This window comes from Callorhinus ursinus, unplaced genomic scaffold (assembly GCF_003265705.2).
Source record: "Callorhinus ursinus isolate GAN/ISIS: 27379988/994484 unplaced genomic scaffold, GSC_fseal_2.0 scaffold5, whole genome shotgun sequence".
In the NCBI taxonomy this organism is placed as follows: Eukaryota; Metazoa; Chordata; class Mammalia; order Carnivora; family Otariidae; genus Callorhinus; species Callorhinus ursinus.
In genome coordinates this window covers 69,855,565-69,875,951 of record NW_027397067.1, presented here as the reverse complement: position 1 = coordinate 69,875,951, position 20,387 = coordinate 69,855,565, and the positions used below count along the sequence as shown (strand labels likewise).

The 20,387-nt window shown below is 52.0% G+C and overlaps 1 long non-coding RNA gene across 6 annotated transcripts in view; it reads right to left on the bottom strand.

Moving 5' to 3' along the window:
• LOC112823393 (uncharacterized) overlaps positions 1-20,387 on the bottom strand; it is a 379,174-nt gene that overhangs the window by 166,660 nt on the left and 192,127 nt on the right. For all 6 annotated transcript variants that reach the window (XR_012378344.1, XR_012378347.1, XR_012378345.1 and 3 more), the window contains 3 exons: positions 12,676-12,748; positions 11,931-12,080; positions 4,621-5,525 (listed from right to left, as the gene is read on the bottom strand). This is a non-coding gene — a long non-coding RNA (uncharacterized lncRNA). The remainder of the gene's footprint in view (positions 1-4,620; positions 5,526-11,930; positions 12,081-12,675; positions 12,749-20,387) is intronic.

The window sequence follows — 20,387 nt, the reverse complement described above, 5'->3', positions numbered from 1 at the left end:
TACTCCACAAAGCCGCTTGACCGGTAAAGCGCAAGATCTGAACCCCTTTCTACAAGGGTTGACAACCTGGAATTTCAATCACGATGGATGCCAAAGGATGGGGAAAAAAACATGTTTACAACGGAAAGACTCCACAGAGAAAGGCAGTGAGCAGGGTGGCCGGCCTTCCCCCTTCTGTGCCTTCCAACTCAGCCAGCACCAGGGCAGAGCCTGACTTTCTGGAACACACAGTTTGTAACCCCGAGGACAGTCTGTACATTTTACATTGGAAACACTCTCTCTGCAAGGTTTTGTTGACATTCGTTAGGGGGAAGGATTTAGGACCTATGGCCTTGGAAAGAAATCCTACATATCTCACCTCTGGTATAGGAAAGAGAAAAGGCTTTCCAGTTAGGTGGACAAAGGTTTAAATGCTGGCTCCTTTTGTAAATTGTTTATCATCTCCTAGCTTCGGGATAATAATATCTTTCCTGCAGGGTAATAACTAGAGCAACGTATGTATAAAGCATAGATGTTCAATAAATGACAGGGTGTTTTTTTTCCCCCTAGTGGGAAGACTCAGGGAACAAAGCAACGAGGTCACATTGCCCAGAAGCTGTACCTTGGGGAAAATCAGCTCATTATGGAAGGGAGGGATGGAGGCCCAGGGTGGTCCTGCCACCCAGAGCTAACCCTGACCTTGGCTCGGCCTGGAAAAGGTGAGACAAGGAGACCATGTCTTTCTCGGTGACGTGGGAAAGTTAAATTAGACTGAACCTCCAGATATGAAACCAGCCCTGTGCTTTGCCCCCTCTGAGATCCTGACTGTGTATGAGTAGAATGTACCGGGTTTTTCTGGAAGGGAACAGGAAAGCGACTTAATCAGAGAATGAAGGTGGCAGCTGGGAGACCAGCCTCCAGAAGTGGCACACTGTGGTCCCCAGACAGATCACCCAGAGCAACTGGGACGGGGCCGAGGAGGGTCCGTATTTCGCCAGGACCCATTGATACTCTGCTACTTCTCAAGGACAGGCTAGGGAACCGCTCCTGCGGTGAAGGCACCAGGCATGGGCCTGGCAAGGGCTCAGTCCAGATTCCAGCTGGGCACCAACTCTCACGTCCAACTTTAAAATTGTCTGGTGAAAACATGACCCGGGCCCAGGGCAAGGCAGGCTGCAAACATACATGCACAGGGAAATAGCCTCGGAAGCGATGTACTCGGGGTGCCCGGGTGGCTCAGTCGGTTAAGTGTCTGACTCTTGATTTCGGCTCAGATCATGATCTTAGAGTCAGGGGATCAAGCCCCGCATCAGGCTCTGTGCTCAGTGCGGAGTCTGCTTCTCCCTCTCCCTCTGCTCCTCCCCCTGTGCTCTCTCGCTCTTTCTCGTTCTCAAATATATAAATAAATAAAATTAAAAAACAAAAAGTAATGTACTAAATTTCATACACACACAGATGCGTGCATTCACGTGTACGTGTATACACACAAATAGAGACACTTAGGTGTGCGTTCACACATGCACCTGCATACATACACGTAGGCATACCCTCACACCAGCTCTACTTTAGTACTAATATTGTCCCCATTTTCCTGAAGAGGACCCTGAGACAAGGAACCAGTAAGCAACTCGCCTAAGGTCACACAGCTGCTCTGCGGCAGAGACGGGGTTAGAAACAAGATGGGCCGGCTCCAGAGTCCCTGCCGGGGCTCACTAGATGGTAACAGATAGCCCACGAGGTGAAACGGTCGAAGCCGAGAGTCATCACCTCTGCGAGCCACTTGTGCCCTGGGGTTGGCTGTGTCCAGGGAGGATGGCCAAGAATTCCTCCCATTTCTGTTCACGCGTGTTGTTCCCCCCACCCCGACCCCGCGCGGGGGTCCCTTTCTCCTGCCCCCGAATCGGGGCCGACCTGTGACCCCCTGAGAAGGAGAATGGGAAGGGAGTGAGGTCGTGGGAGCTCTGCGCCTTGCCCTCAGGAGGCTGGGCAGCCTTCACACGAGGCACCGCGGGGATCCAGCCGCCACGGTGTGAAGAAGATCGGGCTGGGCTACGATGACAAGATCTCAGAGAAAAGGAGAGGCCCCAGCTGCTGCTCCAGTCATCCCAGCTGAGGCCCAGCTGTGTGCGGGAAGCCTCACAGAGCTCCCCTGGGGAACGCAGCCACACGGACTCCAAGCGGAGCCCAAGATCCACCAGGCAGGGCTCAGCCACCCTACGCAAATGAGAAGGATAAGCGGTCCTGGTTTTGAGCCACTAAGCTGCGGGGTGGTTTGCCGTACAGACAACTGGTTCACGCACCTATGGGGCTTGCAGACACGTATAAATTTGACAATAAGCAATTATTTGTTGAGCATGGTGCCAGGCAGCCTAGGAAGTGCTATACATTTATTGTCCTGTTTAGTCTGTATCTTTGCTTGCTGGCGTAGCGCATATTAATATTGTTTCCATCTTACCCGCAAAGAAACTGAAGCCCAGTGAAGTAAACAAATAAGCTTCCCCAGGAGGTGGCAGTTCTTGGATTTGGACTGAAATCTGTCTCGTCCTAACTGCAGGTACTAGTCAGATTTCTGCAGAGAAAAGAACCCACAGCACGCGTGTGTACATGTACTTAGAGGTAGACACCACGGCCTAGCCGAGCTAAAACATGAAAGTAACCCTCACACCGTATTTCCCCTACTCTGTGCCTCTTCGCCCTGCAAACCTGGACCACACATTCCTGGCCCACAGTCATGCTTTACTGTCACGGAGCACAAAATTAGTGACATAAAGGAGACCTGCAGTCAGAGTCTGTCACATGGAACGGCGGGATGCCTCAAGGATGCAGCAAGAGGCTACCGGCCATGTTGAAGCCGCCGAGGAATTAAAGAAGAAGGGCAACGGGCAGGCCTGAAATAGATCGCAGGTACTTCCATCACCAGGTGACAGAAACAAAGATGGCAGCATGGAATGCCTACTGGAAAAGGAGGGAAGGACCTGAGGTTGGTTCTAGGACCTGGCTTTACTCCCAAACAGCTGCGTGACCGTGGATCATACGTCACCTCTCTGGGCCCCATGTCCCCAAGCAAGCTTGGTGATGTCCAAAGTATGGTCCAGTTCTTTCCAGGACTCTCTGTGGCTTCAGATCCCAAACAGGTCATTGCATAACATCTACTTTTGACGGGGGGAAGCCCAGTGAATGCCACTTTGCCACCACAAAGACACTGTGGGACAGAGCACATCATCTCCTTTCTGGTGGCCATACCGTAAGTCACTGATGGAACCTCCAAAACCCAGGAACCCCCAGACCTGGGCTTCTCTCCCCATTGGTTAGTCCCACACTGTACCCACTCTGTTCTCACACACTGAATTCTAACTCCCCTTTTGTAGGAACTCACACGCAGCCGACACCTCCAACGTGTCCCACAGCCACTCAGCAGCTCCTCCATTAATGGAGAAGTCTGGTGAGAGGTTATCGCTGTCATTGGGGGTCTGTTTCCTTGTCCCCACCAAAGCCAGCTACTTCCTTCAAGTTGGTATCAGGCAGGCCAGGAAGTTTCTTTTTCCCTGCAATCCATCATATGTGGGAAGATCAGAAGGACGTGCCAAGTGCAAGGACGGAACCAGGTGGGCACGCCTGGTCACTTAGCCAGGCCCGAGCTGGGGGGCGAGGCTGACGGGCAGTGAGGACAGCAGGAGACTTGCTGTGATAATTAATCAGAAGCCTTAGCATCATCCTGAAGAACCGCTGGGTTGCTCCAAAGCCAGTTAGGAAACTGACCTCACCCCCCTTCCTGTCTCATAAACCCCGTCTCCAGTCCATCTAGGACCAAGGGATGGAGTATTTCTCCAGGTCCAGCACAACAAAGCCTGTCTGAGGAGCCCGTGTGGACGTCAGATGGGACCACCTCTCATCTCATCTCATGAATGGGAACGCTAAGGCCAACAACTGAACCAGTGGATATGAAATACTTGGTGTACGCAAAGCCCCGTTCTAAATGCCTGATGTGCAGTGGTTTGCAGAGTAACCAGCACCTGTGGAGGCCCACGCCCTAATCCCTGAAGCCTATGACAACTTAGGTGGCATGGCAAAGGCAAATTCAAGTGGCAGATGAGAAGAAAGTGAATATGTACAAATGTTAAAATAGAAAGATTATCCTGGTTTATTCCTGTGGGCCCAATATAATCAGAAGCATCCAAAAATGGGAGAGGGAGGCAGAAGGCAGAATCAGTCAGAGTTGGACGTGACTATGGAAGAAAGGCACAGACAGGTGTTAGGTTGCTGGCTCTGAGGACGGAGGAAGGGGCCACTAGCCAGGGAATGAATGCAGGGACTTCTAGAAGCTGGGAGCAGCAAGAAAACACTTCTCCCCTGGAGCCGTGAGGAGGCGGCAGCCCTGTGTTCCTTGATTTTAACCCAGTGAGACCCATGTTGGACTTCTCACCTACGGAATTGTAAGATAATACACCGTGTTGCTTGAAGACACTGAGTTGGTGGTAATTTGTTACAGCAGCAAAGGAAACCGAATACGTGAACCAACTCACTCAGTTAATTAAAGTTCTTAAAATAACCCTATGAAGCGATATAACGGTACCACTATGGCAGCAGGAATGCCGTGTAACAAAACACCCCAACTCCGGGCAAACGACAACAAGCACTCACCTCTCACTCACTTGTCTGCTAGCAGCTAGGGGCCAGCTGGTACCGGGAAGGCATGTCCAAGCTCAGCTCCACACGAGGTGTGAATTCGGAATCTGCTCCGTGTCTCTTCTCCTCTGCAGACTGGAGGCTGTTCAGGGCATGTTGTCACCACAAAAGGTAGGCAAGCAAAGCAGCCCAATCTCGTCCAATTTGCGCCTTCCACTCCCGTCATGCTGTTAACACCCCATGGACCAAAACAAGTCGCGTGGCCGAGATGGACGTCACCGCGGGGAGGAGTGCACCTGCTCACCTGGAGGCCACGGTCACAGTGTGCACGTGTTAATTTGATGATGGAGGTGGGAAGAACTGGGACTGATAGTTCCGTCTACCACAGAAAGACCCTACTGTCAGCATTCCAGTTTGGAAAGGAGGAAACCAAGGCACAGAGTCTCATCCAGCATCCCACTGCTAGTCAATAATGGAGCCAGGATCAAAATCTGATCTGGCTTCCGAACATGGGTCAGGGACCTACACCTACTAAGTGGGGGAGCTAGGACACCATGGGTCCAAATGTCACAGTCCCTGGGGCAGGAAGGGGTGCCCTCCGGGGCAGTGCAGGAGGGGGGGGGCCTGCAGTGATCTCCAGAAGGAAGAGGGAGACTCTGCGAGAGGCCGCCCATCAAAAGTGCAGCCAGGCTGAGCTGTTGCTCTCATCAGCAAGGCGCTGCTGTCAGGTCCAGGCCTGGGGCCAAAGCACCTTCCAGGGATGAGATGCACAGGGAGACCAGCATCCAGGATGAGCCAGCTGTCCATGGCTGTCACAGGACCAAATGTCCTTCTCCTCCTGCCTTGGCGGGGCTGGATCGGCTGCTCGGCAAACCAGTTTGCAAGAAGCCGGCATGTGGGTTCCTTTGAAAGCTGTGTATCTAAAGGCCAGAACGGGGTAAAGGGGCGGTGAGAGATGCCGACATAATGTGGGAGGAGGGGAAGCAGGGAGTGAGCGGGACTATTCATTGAGTCCGGAGAGAGGATGCAGGAAGGAGGGGGAGATCAGGAGAGAGGAAAAGAGCAAAGCGATGCTCAGAATTCAACATTACAGAGAAATTTTATTTGAAGGCACCAGTTCAAAGGATCAGAAAGTCACACCAATGTTTCTGGGCATCTGGGGTCACAGGGTAAAGGTGGCAGCTCGTCACCATCATGTCCCGAGACTCAGGATGCTCTTGGGGGCGCTTCAACCTTGTGGCATGGGCGGGGGGGGGGGGGGCGTCTCCAGAAGCCCACCACACCTGGCCCTGCAACTGAAGTCAGCGAACACTCCACTTTACGGAAAGGGCATACTAAGGATGAGAGGAGGCGTGGGGACCACCCTCTGTGTCCTACAGGAACTGTGTCTGTCCCTCATCCTTGTCACCCAGCCAGGGCTATTCCCCCAGCTACTTCCACCTGAAAGGGGGTGTGAGGCACTCTCCCCAGAGAGGAGAAGCCCCCTAGGAAGGCAAGGGCAGTGGACACTTTGTGGGTACACGCTATGAGCCCTCGCTAACCTCCCGGATTCTCCTGCACCGACATGCAAGGCAAACAGCCCTGCTCCTGCCGGAGCTAAAAACATCCTGGCTCAGTGAAGTGAAGGGCTTTCCACAGTCACCGGTTAGTGAATACAGAGGGACCCTGACTGCAGTCCAGGTTTTCTGGGCTCATTTCAGGTCCCCTCCTCCTGACCGTGCCACAAGCCCTGGACCCAGTACAGAAGCTGCAGCGAGGACCTCCCTGAGAGAGGGGACAGTGGCCCTTTGATTCATGCACCACCCATTCACGGAGCATCCCCTCTGGGGAAGCGCTAGTAGTAGGCTCTGCCAGAGGGGTTAAGAGCATGGACCCTGGTGTGGGCCACGGTGTGGTTTGAAGTTCTGGCTTTAACATCTAGTGGATGGGGCAGCTGGGCCACATTACTTAACCTCTCTTGTGCCTTGGTTTATTCGTCTGTGAAACGAAGGCAATGGCAGCACCTATGTCCCAATAGGGTCTCAGGAGGATTAAGTGGTTGGGTAAACTCCACACTTGGAACCGTGCCTGGCACATGGTCAGTGTGATCAAAGCACTAGCTTTCATTGTTCTTACTGTGGTAGCTGAAATGGACCTCCTCTTTGCCCTTACAGGAGTGCAGTCTCATGAAGGAAAACAGACGTGAAATAAACACAAATAAATGTGCCAGGATAGACCCGGCTAGGAAGGAAAAGCAAAGAACAGTGGGAGGACACTACAGGAGTGAAGGGTGAGAAAGCACGCACCATGCAAAAATGGAGAGAACGAGCACTCCAAGCAGAGACATAGCATGTGCAAAGGCCCTGAGGTGGGCAGGAATGGGGTGTATCACTCAGTGGAGGTCAGTGTAGCTGAAGAAGAGTGAGTGAGGAGAGATATCCATGCCAATTCATGCAAAGCCCAGTGGGAAATTTGGGGTTTTATCCCAAGAACAGAAATGGGAAATCCTTGGTATGTTTGGTAGGGCAGACAGAATTTGATTCACATTTTGTAAAGATCGTGCTGGCTGCCGAGTGGAGATGGGACTGCAGGGGGCAAGGATGGATCCAGGGAGTCGAATTTGGAAGCTCTTGCCATGAGCTATGGGGGAGATAAGGATAATTTGGGTAGGAGGGCTGGTGGTGGATGGAAAATAAACTCAACTGAAACCCCAGATGCTGGAGGCTCACGAGGAGAGAAACCGCAAGTCAGCCCGGACTGTCAGCTGGCTGGCTCCCTCCCCCTGCCCTGGCCAGGGACAAGCTGTCATGAGTACTCAAGGCACCATCATGATCAGCCAGATTGGATCGTTCTAGAACACCCTTCTTAGAGGAGTTCACTTAACAAGGCCTGTGCCAGGTCCATGATGAAAGGTGCTGCTGACCTCGGAGCTGACCCCCTCCGTGGGAAGGGAGGCCATGGTGGGGAGCATCTGCAGATTGGATATGCTCCATCCTGACGAGGCCACTCGTGGCATCTCGAGAGGGGACGCCGTGCTCTGATGTGAGGGGAAAGGGGCATCCACCTGAAGGGGGGCATCCTCTCCTTGGGCATGGAACTCCTCCCACACCCCCCAACCCACACCCTGTTCTGAGCTGCCCATGGGGAGGGACCATGTCCCACCAGGTCTGCAGTCCGTGCCTGGCACAGACTCTCGATAGGGCAACCTTCTCACTGGAGGACAGGCTCCGTAAGGAGAGTCCCTGTTTTACGCCTCCTTCCAACTCCAGTGCCCAGCACAGACCGACTACAAGACGTGCAGTCAGTCAAATGTAGTACGAAAGAACAAATGACTCTCCTCCATTCCCTTGGAGTCAACTACTCAGTCACCGAATCAAGGGCCAAGCTGAGAACCACGACGTACTGTAGCCGATGCCCTAGAGGAGCAGGCTGGGAAGTCAGACACAGGCAGAAAGAGACAAGGTCTATTCCGACTGTCCCGACAGGAGACACTCAGACGGAGTCTTTCCAACGGAGGAAGTTGACTTCCAGGCAGAAGAGCCCAGAGGGAAAGCAAACGATGGAATGGAATTTGAGCAGAGGCAGGGTTTGGGTAATCTGAGAGGCAGCCAGTTAGAGAGAGGGGACCCCCCCCTCACTCACTGAACACCTGTCACTGGGCAAGCCCCAGAGAGACTCTTCCCCGAAGAACCCTGGAGCCGGAGCTCACAGCCCACGTCACAGTTGAGGACACTGAAGTGCAGCCTGGCTTAGTGACTTGCCCACCATCATAGAGCCAGGAGTGGGTAGAGCTGGGGACGAGCCCAGCCCTGTCTGTGGTCCCCTCAGGAGGAAGCATGACAGGATCAGGTACAAAAGTCAAAGAAAGATAGTGGTTGGTTCAAAAGACAGAGATGAAGCCCGCATGAGAGGCGTCTGTCATGAGGTGAAGAGCATGGAATCACAGGGTGGCGTGACACTGAGGTGGGCTTTAAGAGATGCTAGGAGGTCTGACCATCTTTGATCGGAGGGACAAGGGCAGAGCTGTGCTTTCGGAATCTGGACCTGGCCATCAGGAGGTGAGGAGAGAGACTGGAACCTCAGCAGGCCCCCCCAGAGGGTGGAACTGGAGAGGCGGGGGAGAGACGGAAGGAAGCAGGACTTGGGGCCAACAGGAAGGAAGCGAAGCAGGGGCAGGACTGCTGGCTGGAAAGGGTCCAGGGAGAGGGAGAAACCACTTCTCCTTCCCTTTCTGATGATGGCAAGATTACGACTGCAGAGCAGGGCTGCAGAGGGCAGGACTTCCCAAAAATCGGGAGGGGAAGAGTTATGCACATGTGTCCGAAACAGAGGCTGTAGTCCCCAAATCATGTGGTCACCTCTGACCTCTTCTACCCACCCTGGAGCTCCTATCTGCAGTGAGCTCTGAACTCGGGCCCTCGGGGACCCCGCAGTGCCCCTTCCTCCAGATATCAGGGCAAAAGAGAGGCACAGAAATCACGGAGATCCAAAGGTAAGCGGCCAGAGGCAGCAAGAAAGGCAGTGTCTCCCCATGCTATGGGTAGAAACCCAGGCACAAGAGGCAAGTATCACACGGTGAGTACTCGCCAGAATCAGGGATCAGACGCAAGGCCTTTGGTGTAGACCTGGCCTGTATCCATCTGGGACCCAGCAGGAGGCGGCGAATGAATACCCTGACCTTCCTCCCTTCCTGCCCACCCGCCCCACCTCCCCAACAGAAGCCAGAGGGCCCAGGAGCCCCGTGCGGCATCCATCCTATGGCGCCCACACAGGACAGCCTCCCCGTCACAGGACAGGGTGGAGGACAGGGGTTGCGGGGGGCGGGGGGGAATCTGGAGGGGGACAGGGAGATCACCCAGCACCTCGCCACTCCCACAGCCAAGACTGTGGTGGGTACTTGGGCCTGAGCTGCCTCCCCTCTGCAGAACCATGGGGCAGAGGCCCCAGGCCTGCGCTCTGCAGCAGGAGGCCACCTGGCTCTCCGTCAAGGGTAAGGCCCCACACGTGCCAGCACTCTGCCTCCACCCCCAACTGACCCAGCAACTTCACATCCCCTTCTTCCTTCCGCATTCACACCCCCTGCCCTGCCCCCTCTCGATCACATGCAAAAATCTCCCAAGGGCCTGCTTCCAACGCAGCCGGGGAAGGCTGGGCGCGGCTGGTTGTCTCGTGGAAGAGATGGGGGCCAGCCGATGCCCACCCCACGCCCTGGCCCGCCCCCAGCCTGCCTGCCAGCCCCGCACACTGAGGCCTAGCTGCCGGTAAAAAGAAAGGGCTCCTATCTCTGATTCCTCAGGGCCTCTGATAAGAAATGTCATCCCTTGCTGGGTAATATTACCCGCCCGATAAGAATCTCTATCAAGCTCAAACATATGGCTGGCTACAGAACACAGAGCCCAGCAGAGCAGGATAATTTATTTGCTTAAGCTGAAAGCCCTGGGCGGCCGAGAGAAGTACACCGAATAAAAGAGGAAGGAGCCAAATTATAACCTCTCTGACTTGCATGGGGATTTTCAAGGGGAAGGCTGGGGCACCTGAGGACGATAGGGGGCCCTCCTCGCTCTCCTCCCTACAGGATAAACACTTTCCCCTGGTCTTCCCTCAAAGGGCACTTTCACTTACGCTAGCTATCACAGCTAATCCTCAAGACAACCTCAAGAGAAGCATTTTCAGCCTCCTTTTAACAGATCAGGAAATTGAGATTCAGCAAGGCTAAGTAACCTGACCAAGGTCACACAGGGAGCCAAGCAAGAGCTCAGGCTAGGACCCCATCAGGCCTGACTCACCAGCGTGCAGCTGCTGGGTCACCTGGCTCCTGGGACTAAATTAATCAGCGGGGTCCGATGTGCCCAACTTAACCAACAGGGTCAGCTACTCAACACCGTCTCAAAGGTCCACGGCAAGCCTCTCCCCATCGCCGGGTCTCTACAACCTGGAATGAGGAGGAAGCCTGGCAGGGCACAGAAATTCAAGGGAGAGAGTGGGGGGCGGGAGGGGGGTCCCGGTCAGGGGACAGGCAGGAGCGACAGACGTGCCAAGTGTGGGTGCAGTAAGGACAGGCGGCTCATTGGGGAGAGCACTCTACACTCTTCCATGCCCCCCTTGCTTTCAGCAACACTGTTAAGGCTGATGGTGCTTTTTGAAAGTTAGTATCACTTTAAGATGGTTCCGCGTTACTTCATAAAGCCACTCATTCTTTTTTTCTTTTTTTTAAGATTTTATTTATTTATTTGACAGAGAGACACAGTGAGAGAGGGAACACAAGCAGGGGGAGTGGGAGAGGGAGAAGCAGGCTTCCCGCCGAGCAGGGAGCCCGATGCGGGGCTCGATCCCAGGACCCTGGGACCGAAACCTGAGCCGAAGGCAGACGCTTAACGACTGAGCCCCCCAGGTGCCCCAAGCCACTCATTCTTTTTAACAGCTGCATAGTATATCATTTCAGGACACATCATGACTTAATCAACCAATCCCGAACTGAGGGGCTTTAAAGACTGTGTCTCATAAAGACACACGGACAGGTGAAGGCCAGAGCTTGCACAGGATACTACAATGGTAGATACCCGTCGCACACTGGTCACAGAAGGTACAACACCAGGAATGGATCCTAAGGTAAACTATGGACTCTGGATGATAACGACGTCAGTGTAGATTTGTCAACTGTAACAAGCATCCCACTCCGGTGTGGGATGCTGATGATAGGTACATGGGGACAGTGGATATGAGAGCTCTCTGCCTCTTCTACCCAATTTTTCTGAGACCCTACAACTGCTCCAAAAAATAAAGTCTGTTTAACAATAATAAAAACCAATCGATCACACAAGTGTGAGTCATAACTGGCTCAATTCTATTCTGTTGACTATTGACTTCCTTTTCCCCCGAGTTTGGGTCATACTCTCCTGCTTCTTTACGTATCCAGTAATCTGATCAAAAACGAGGCATCGGATGTCCATAAAATAAATAAATCGTCTTATCATTTGCCATTTCTGAGGGCGCTATTCACACCATCTGCACACGTGTATGTGCTTCTCAAGGAAAAATTCCTAGAATTCACCCAGTGCCTTATAAACTCGGTTTTTCCTATCTTTCTCAGGCAGCAAAGTCTCAGTACTGCGCCTTGACAAGCTGGTGGCTCCCTGCATACCCACTCTCCTCAGGCCTTGGTGGGACTCTGCTAAAAGGACCTTACTACTCTGCATGAGCAACTCCTGCCATTTCCACAAAAGCACATGAAGAAATAAACACACTTCACTTCTGGTCGCCAAAAACCTACTCTTCCTGCCCCTTCCTCCTCTGGACCCTGGTGACTTCATTCTGCAATCAAAGTGAACACTAAGCAAGACACCAACCTCTCTTCATTCAGGCCATTCCTAGAGCTGGTCAGCATTCTTCTTTTCCTTCTGGGCCCTGAGATGTTCAAAAATGCAGATAGCCCAAGGCTGGAGAGAGGCAAATCTCCACAGGAGCTCAGGACTCTGCTAAAATCACAGCCTGACAACCTAGGAAAACACAGTAAATATCAATTATGCAATTTGGAGCCCAAGGCACCTTGAAGAAAAGCATCCATTACAAACAGAAAACCCTCTGATAATCAGAAGATAAAGAACACTTACCTCCCTGGCTGAAATGAAGAAGAACCTAAGGTAAAGGAGGTCATCCTACCTGGGAGAGGTTGGTATGCACTGAAGACCACAGTGGATGCTGAGGGGTGCACAAACATGAGTACAGCAGACCCCTCCCCGTCCTGAAGGATTCAAGACCCACCGGAGGGTCCTGAGAGAAAGGCTATGATCCATGTGGTCATAGAGGGAGGGACCAAGAGCTTTGGGAACAAAGAGGAAGGAGGCACTGAGTCTCGCACAAGTTAGAGAAGAGGATATTTGAGCTAGGTATTGAAGAGTAGGGGGTCACCAAGCAGAGAAAGGGGAGGAGACTTTCAGATGTCTTAACATCATGTGTGACGTGGAATGTGAAAGAGCGGCCAGTGGCCAGGTGGTAAAGGATAGGCCTCATGCTATGTTAAGAAGTTTCACTTTCCCCTACAGATGCAATGGGGAGTCATAGAGACTCTTGAGCAGTGGAGTGACAGATTACCTCTATGCCTCATCACCACCATGAAGAGACCCTCGGCCACAGGGGACCCAGTGTACACGGTTCCCAGGTCATCCTGCAAAGCAACAGACATAGTGGTTAAACCAGTAGCCTCCAGAGCCAGCAACCTGTCTTCAAATCCCAGCTCTGCCACCATCAGGTTGCGCAAGTGGCTTATCTAGTCCAGTCTTCCCATCTGTGAAATGGGGGTAACAGCAGCAGAGTCTTCTCTTAGTGCTAGTATGTGGATGGTGAATTGGATAAAGTTGATATATGTAAGGCGCTCACACCAGTGTCTGGCCCACGACAGGGGCACAACATGTGACAACTGGGGGGGGGGGTGCTGCTCCCATCTTCCCTTTTGCCCCGGTTTCCTCTTTCAGCACTGTCGTTTCTTCTGAGACATGAGCTGCCCTGAATCTGAGCAAAGGTGAGCAGGTTTCAGTCCAGGTTTGCTTTAGGAGGGCTGGAGCTCTTGTCTGAAATAGACTTTGAGGACTGCTGGCTTCTCATGAGCTTCCCAGCATCCCGGTAGCAGGTGCCATCTAAGACAGTGGCTCTCAACACTGTTGCGTCGAAGATTAATCTGGGGAGATGTTACAACCTCAATGCCCAGGCCCCACTCCGAAGACAGAATCTTTGGGTTGGGGCGGGGGGGCGGGGCGGAGGCAGGTATGGAGAATTCCTGCAGTGGGATTTTTAAATTCCTCAGGTGAGTCCAGCATTATACCCCATTTGAGAACAACTGATCTAAGGGCTGAACTGAACAAGGAAAGGAAACATGGCAATGTTCTGGAAAGTGCTGCCACCCCGAGTTGGGTAATCTCCAGAAGGCACCTGGCTCCCTAGGTTGCTGCTTCCTCACGCACAGGGCAATGCCTGGGCACCTTACCTCTTCCTGGGATGTCCCACTGAGCTTGCAAACATGACAGTGCCCTGGATCACTACGATTGTGACAGAGCTGTCAAAACTCTTGTGGAAATAAGCAAGGCCATGGAATACCAACACATACAACCATGTAGGGACATGCAATGGAAAAAGCCTTGGTTCGGTGCACAGAGCTGGTAACCAGTTAGGGTCTCTCGCTAACCAGAGATGTTACTAGCAACCCCATCCTTTTTGTCTTCAGCTTTGTCCACGGCAGACCAGGGATAAGAACTGCCTTGCCAATCAGACAAGGGGTCTGTGAGGCGCAAGCAGGAAGACACAGGTCACACTATGAAGGGTCAGGCTACTGTAAAGCATTTTTATTTCACATTTTCTGGGTGATCCCGGCAACATGGAAAGTTCCAGAGAGAGAGAAATGCCCCCTTCCACGACTGTTGTAATGGAGAGTAGGGAGGAGACAAAGAGCAGTGCCGGCCACAGGAAAGCTTTCTTCAGGGCAGGCTGGAATGGAACCTGTCAGGGTCCAAGTGGGGATCAGTGATAGGCCAGGAGAGCAGGGTGGGGCCGAGGGCGGCTCCAGGGAGACGTTAAGATAGGAAATGTTATCTGGGAACAATGGAACCACCATACCGTTGTCCTGGCCTGGATCTGACAAGCGGGGATAAGACTCCAGGAAACATGTCCCTCCACAATTGGCCAGAAGTGGCCCCAACAGACCACTGGCCCATGACTCTGGTTTTGCATCCATTCGTGCATGCACCCTGCAATGGGCATACATCCACCATGTACCAAGAACTGTGTTAGAAGGTGGGGATGTGGGGTGCCTGGGGTCGGGGGAGGTCAGTCGGTTAGGTATCTGCCTTCGGCTCAGGTCATGATCCCAGGGTCCCGGGATCGAGCCCCGCATCGGGCTCCCTGCTCAGTGAGGAGCCTGCTTCTCCCTCTCCCTCTGCCTGCAACTCTGCCTGCTTGTGCGCTCTCTCCGGCTCTCCCTCTCTCTCAAATTAAATTTAAAAAGAAGAAGAAGAAGGTAGGTATGCCAAGATGGGTAAGACCTGGTCTTCACCCTTAGGAAGGACAAAGGACAAAGACAAGGCAAACAAAGAAGTAACATTTAGGAACAACACTATGAACTCAAATAAAACAGCAAAACAGCCACCACTCACTGCTGGCCCCACTGTGCATCCGGCAGTGTGTTGGGTATTTCATATTTAACATCTCAAATCTTCAGTGTCCCCTCCGAGTAAGGTACCAGCTCCATTCTACAAATATGGAACCTGAGGCTCAGAGAGGCTGGTTACTGGACACGGGTCACACAGCAGTTAAGAGGCTGGGCTCAAATCCCGATCCAGAACACTTGGGCTCCGTCCCCCACAGCCCAGTTCGACAATGCAGAGAATCAAAAGGCAGTGATCTCTCTCTCTCTCTCTCTCTCTCTCCCCGCCCCCCCCATGCACCTCTTCCAGGCACAGTGTCCGCATTTGGGGAAAGTTTAAGCACCGTAAGAAGCAAACAAGAAACACGAATAGGCACAGCACGCAGCCTACGCTTATGGCTCAATAAATGCTTACGAATCAGAATCCAAATATAACAGCATTGGAGAAGCAGAGCAGAGGTGCGAGGTGTTTGGGACGTCGCAGACCCGGGCCTGAATCTCAGGCTCAGGATTTACACCTCCCTGAACTTCAGGGGCCTTGTCTTAAAAATGGGAACAGTACAACCTACCAGAGGCCGACTTGGACGAGGTCCACACAACGGGGACAATCTCCTGCCCTCAAGACCCCTGCACCCCGTCTCGGGCTTGGGGGACATAGAACAGCAGCTGTCCCGCACAACCAGGAGAGAAGCTGGGCAGTGTCAGAAGCTCCCGCTGCGTCTGGAAACGGGCCCCACACGAGGTGCACAACGCCTTCCACACAAGCCTGCTTCACCCGGACTCGGCAGCCCTCGAGGAAGGGGCACGTGCTCACTCCGGGTGCTGCATCTGCTCCAGGCCTGGGCCACCACCCCGCGGAAGCCTCTCAGGCGGACTTCTCTTGACAAGTTCACACTCCCTGGTGAACAGCACTCAGAAAAGCTGGGGTACAACCAAACGGAGGTGCTGGGGCAGGTACAGGGAACAGTTGCCCCAAGGGGCTGTGACTTAACCTTGCCTGAGTCCTCACTGTCCTGTAGGCACCAGTTAGTTTTGATTTTGTTTGTTTGTTTTACCAGCAGGGAGGCCATCCCGGTTTGAATTACAAAATAGAATACGGCTCCAGATTCAACAACTGCTAGTAGCTGGGTGGTCTTAAGCCAGTGACTTTACCTCTCTGGGTCTGAGTCTGGGCCTGGAGGTTATCTCAAAAAATAGACACCCATCTACTCATCTACTCAAGAGATATTTACTAGGTCCCTACCTGTGCTCCACGGAATACAACCAGGGGACAAAATCAACAGAAATCTCTGCATGTGTGGGGCTCCACAGGGATGGGGACGGCAGAGAGCCTACAAACACAAACAAGAGGGTCAGGCGGTGGTGAGTGCTCCAGAGATCCATCAAGAAAGAATGGGAATGGGAGATGGGGCGTGAGGTGGGCACTGTTTTGCAAGCACGGCCAGGAACGGCCTCTGTGACAAGGAGCCATTTGAGCCACGTGTACTCTGTGCAGGCCCGGTTCCAGGTGAGGACAGGTGTGTCCCATGGACTAGCTCACTCCACCCTCTCCAGCACCCCTAGAAGGAAGCCAGTGCCCCTCTCCCCACTTTACACAGGACAAAGCTGAGACAGAGAGGTACAGTGCCTCGCCCAAGGGGACGGAGGGGGATACTCTGAAGCCCAAGCTCCAAACGGCTGTACACTAATTCTTCCGTTCCCAGAGCTCCGTTTGTGGGCAGCCGACGCTCTGGAAATGATCACTGTGATCACTGTCAAGACACCGCAGAGAAAGGAGAAGGTATGGAGGATGAAGGGAAAGGCAAAGACACGACACCTGGCACAAAACGTACGTACCACCTCCACTTGGAAGAATAGGAATACTGATTGTACGTACCACCTCCACTTGGAAGAATAGGAATACTGATTGTACGTACCACCTCCACTTGGAAGAACAGGAATACTGATTGTACGTACCACCTCCACTTGGAAGAACAGGAATACCGATTGTACGTACCACCTCCACTTGGAAGAATAGGAATACCGATTGTACGTACCACCTCCACTTGGAAGAATAGGAATACCGATTGTACGTACTGCACCCACTTGGAAGAATAGGAATACCGATTGTACGTACTGCACCCATTTGGAAGAATAGGAATATTCATTGTAGGCTCTTCTCCCTCTCTGTCTCTGATGGACACACTGCCTTCTGTCTCTTTTTATACTCATCTTTACATAATTTCCTCAAGGAAGAAGGCCTGAGGCCCTGTGTCCATTTTAGACTGACTTCTGATTCGCAACTTTGTTCCAGGTTCTGCTCCCTCCTGTCCCAAAGGAAAGGGCCCTCCCATCCAGGCCGTGAGAGCACCTTCTCCTTTCCACGGCCATCATTCCAGAGCCAACCCTGGTGTGATTCTGCTCAAGCCACAGCCTGGAGCAATGGGAACAGGGGGAGGGCGGGCAGCTGGTGATGGTCCTAGAAGGTCTCAAAGATGCAGATGGGGTCATATTGATCCAAAGGCTGACTACTCCTTTGAAAGATCAGCTTCTACCTCAGATTCTCACACTCCAAAAGGCCAGAAAGAGCTTCTTTTAAAAACACTGTTGAAAACCTTGCTTCTGGGCATTCACCATGATGTGCTTCTTCTCTGGCTTCCTATTGCATTGGAGCTCCTGGGGCCAGGCCTCAGGATTCTGCCCCTACACCCAGCACCTGCAGGCCCAGCATGTTTGATGAACGAATCCACAGATGGATGGAAGCAAGGGAAAGAGAAAAGGAAGGAGGGAGAGTGGGAGGGAAAAGGGGAGGTGGGAATTGTAGGGTAAAAAAAAAAAAAAATGCCTATTAGATAAAATCATGGGAAGTAGAGATAAAAGGGAGAAGTGGATAAAAGCAAAATGGCCATGGCACAGCTGAAAAAAACTATGGAATACTATGCAGCAGTTAAAAAGAACCAGGTGTGTGTGTGTATGTGTGTGGTGTGTGTGCGCACACACACACACAGAGACATACACCCACAAAAGACCCGTAAAAGATATTGTTCAGTGAAAACAGTATAATGAAATACTCAATTCTCTGCAGCTCATAATGCTACACAGTCCATGCAGCCAGACCCAGGGCGCTGGCTGGAGCTGGTCATAAATCCCAAGGAGACCAGCTGACCCAGCCCACTGCCTCAGGCTGACATTTCCACCCACGATGAAAGAAAAGGCCATGCCCTCTCTCCAGGGCTCTAGGCAACAGCAGTCTTGTGACCCAGCTACCAGTCTTGCTTTGCTCCCCCAGTTCCTTGAAAATAGTTGTACTGGTTTCAAGACAAAATAACTCAAAGGAGCTTCGCTCACCTCCAGGCCCCCCACCTGCCTGTGATAACTCATGAAGGACAACGCCCTCACACGGAGCTGTAAACTGAAGACCTAAGGGCTCTATCTGGCTACAGGTTTCACCCAGGGGATGTTGTAAGTATTTCTGAATTCGCTGTCCCCACCTAAAATTCAGGAAACTTCATTACATTACATGGTCCAAAAATTAACTCGGCAGCCCTGGTCCCACACACACAGTAGCTTGCTGGGTAGCTGAGTGCTGAGGGGGGTGGGGAGCCCCTTATTCAGGGCACGTACCCCCCCACTGGCCACCATCTCATCCCTCAGAGACCACCTAGCCCAAACTTGTCACAGACAAAGAACCGCTGCTCGGAGAGGTGAGGAGATTTGCCCAAGTTCACACAGCAAGCCAGGGGCAGGATGGAAACCAGAACTCCATATTCCTCACCTAAACACCTGTGTCTCTCCTAGCTGCCAGTTTGAACCAATCGTAGCCTTAGAAGTTAGATGATCCATTGACATCTGGCTAGAAAAAGGCTTCTAGGGTCAGGATCAAAGTCCAGCTCAGGCAGAAGTGATCCTCCTACACACGGTGACCCAAACACACCATAATCAGCCTAGGCCCAGTCATCAGGACGACTCTTGCTCAATGTTATTCTTTGCTTCATGGTTTCCACATCCAGAGAAACAATACTTCCCTAAAAATCAATTGTCCCCAGCAACCCACCTACAGAGTTCTTGGAAAATATGGGTTAAACATTTTGCCACACACACACACAAAATAAAACAAAAAAAAACAAGGAACAAAAAGGGTGAGGGAAATTCATCAACATGGTCCCGCACTTTTCATGATTCACACCAAACGTTTTTCAAATCACCAAATTCAAATGCCCCAGTCCCTTGGGCTGCAGAACTATTTTTACCAACACTTGCCAGTAAGGAGGCTCCACATGTTTTAATAAATGGAATTACTCAGTATCAGGAGACACAAAATGGCTTCGAGAGGCTGGGAGGTCAGGGGAACTGAAAATGTCCTGGAAGGAAGATTCCGGAATAATCAATTTCTGACACAAGGGAAGGAAGAGCCGGGTGCCATGCCACAGCCCAGAACATTGGAGAGGCTGACTCATTGCAACAGAGAAGTCAAATAAATAGGCGGCCCCATCGGGATCATTTCCCAAGCTTCCAGAACAAATAAGGAGATAGAGGGCAGCAACCAGTCTTGGGGGACGCCGACACATAATAAGTGCTCAGTAAATATTACACACACACACACACACACACACACACACACACACACACACACAGTTTCTGAATCTCCTGACTTAAGTATCGGATAGCCCAATGGTCTGCTCCTCTCCTTACACTTGCTCTCTTGGGGATCACACCAGTCTCAAGGCTTAAATAATAGGACTCCAAAATACATATCCAAATATTAAACTTTTACTCCATGCATTAATCCGGGTTCTTCAGAGCAACAGAAATATAAACAAGGAATTGGCTCACCCAGGTATACAAGCTGTCAAGTCCAAAATCTGCAGGGTGGACCAGCAAGCTGACTGGAGACCCAGGGAAGAGCTCATGTAGTTGTTTGAGTCTGAAGGCCATCTGGAGGCACAATTCCCACTTCCTCGGACCCTCAGTTTTTTTTTTCTTAAGGGCGTCAACTGATTGGGTGAGATCCACCCACATTTTGGAGGGTAAGGAGTTCTACTCAAAGTCTACTGATGTCAGTATTAATCTCATCCAAAAAAATGCCTTCACAGTCACATCTAAACTGCTGGGTTTTTTAAAAAAGATTTTATTTATTTGTCAGCGAGAGAGCACAAGCAGGGGAAGCGGAAGGCAGAGGGGAGAAGCAGGCTCCCCATTGAGCAGGGAGCCCGATGTGGGACTCCATCCCAGGACCCCGGGATCATGACCTGAGCCGAAGGCAGACACTTAACCGACTGAGCCACCCAGGTGTCCCCTAAACTGCTGTTCGACCAAATGTCTGGATCCCATGGCCTAGATGACTTGACATGCATTTTTTTAAGATTTATTTATTTGAGAGAGAGAGAGAGAGAGAGCATGAGCGGGAGGGCAGAAGGAGAGAATCTGCAAGCAGACCGCCCTCTAAGCGTGGAGCCTGAGGCAGTGCTCAATCTTAGGACCCTGAGATCATGCCCTGAGCTGAAATCAAGAGTCGGGCGCTTAACCGAGTGAGCCAGTCAAGGAGCCCCTTGACACACAAAATTAATCTTCACATTTCAGATGCATATATCCAGCTACTTCCTGAATCTCTCTCTTTGAATGTCTGATGAACGTCTCAAACATAATGAGTGGAATCCTACCTGCAAAACAAACATTTCCCAAACCCTCACTG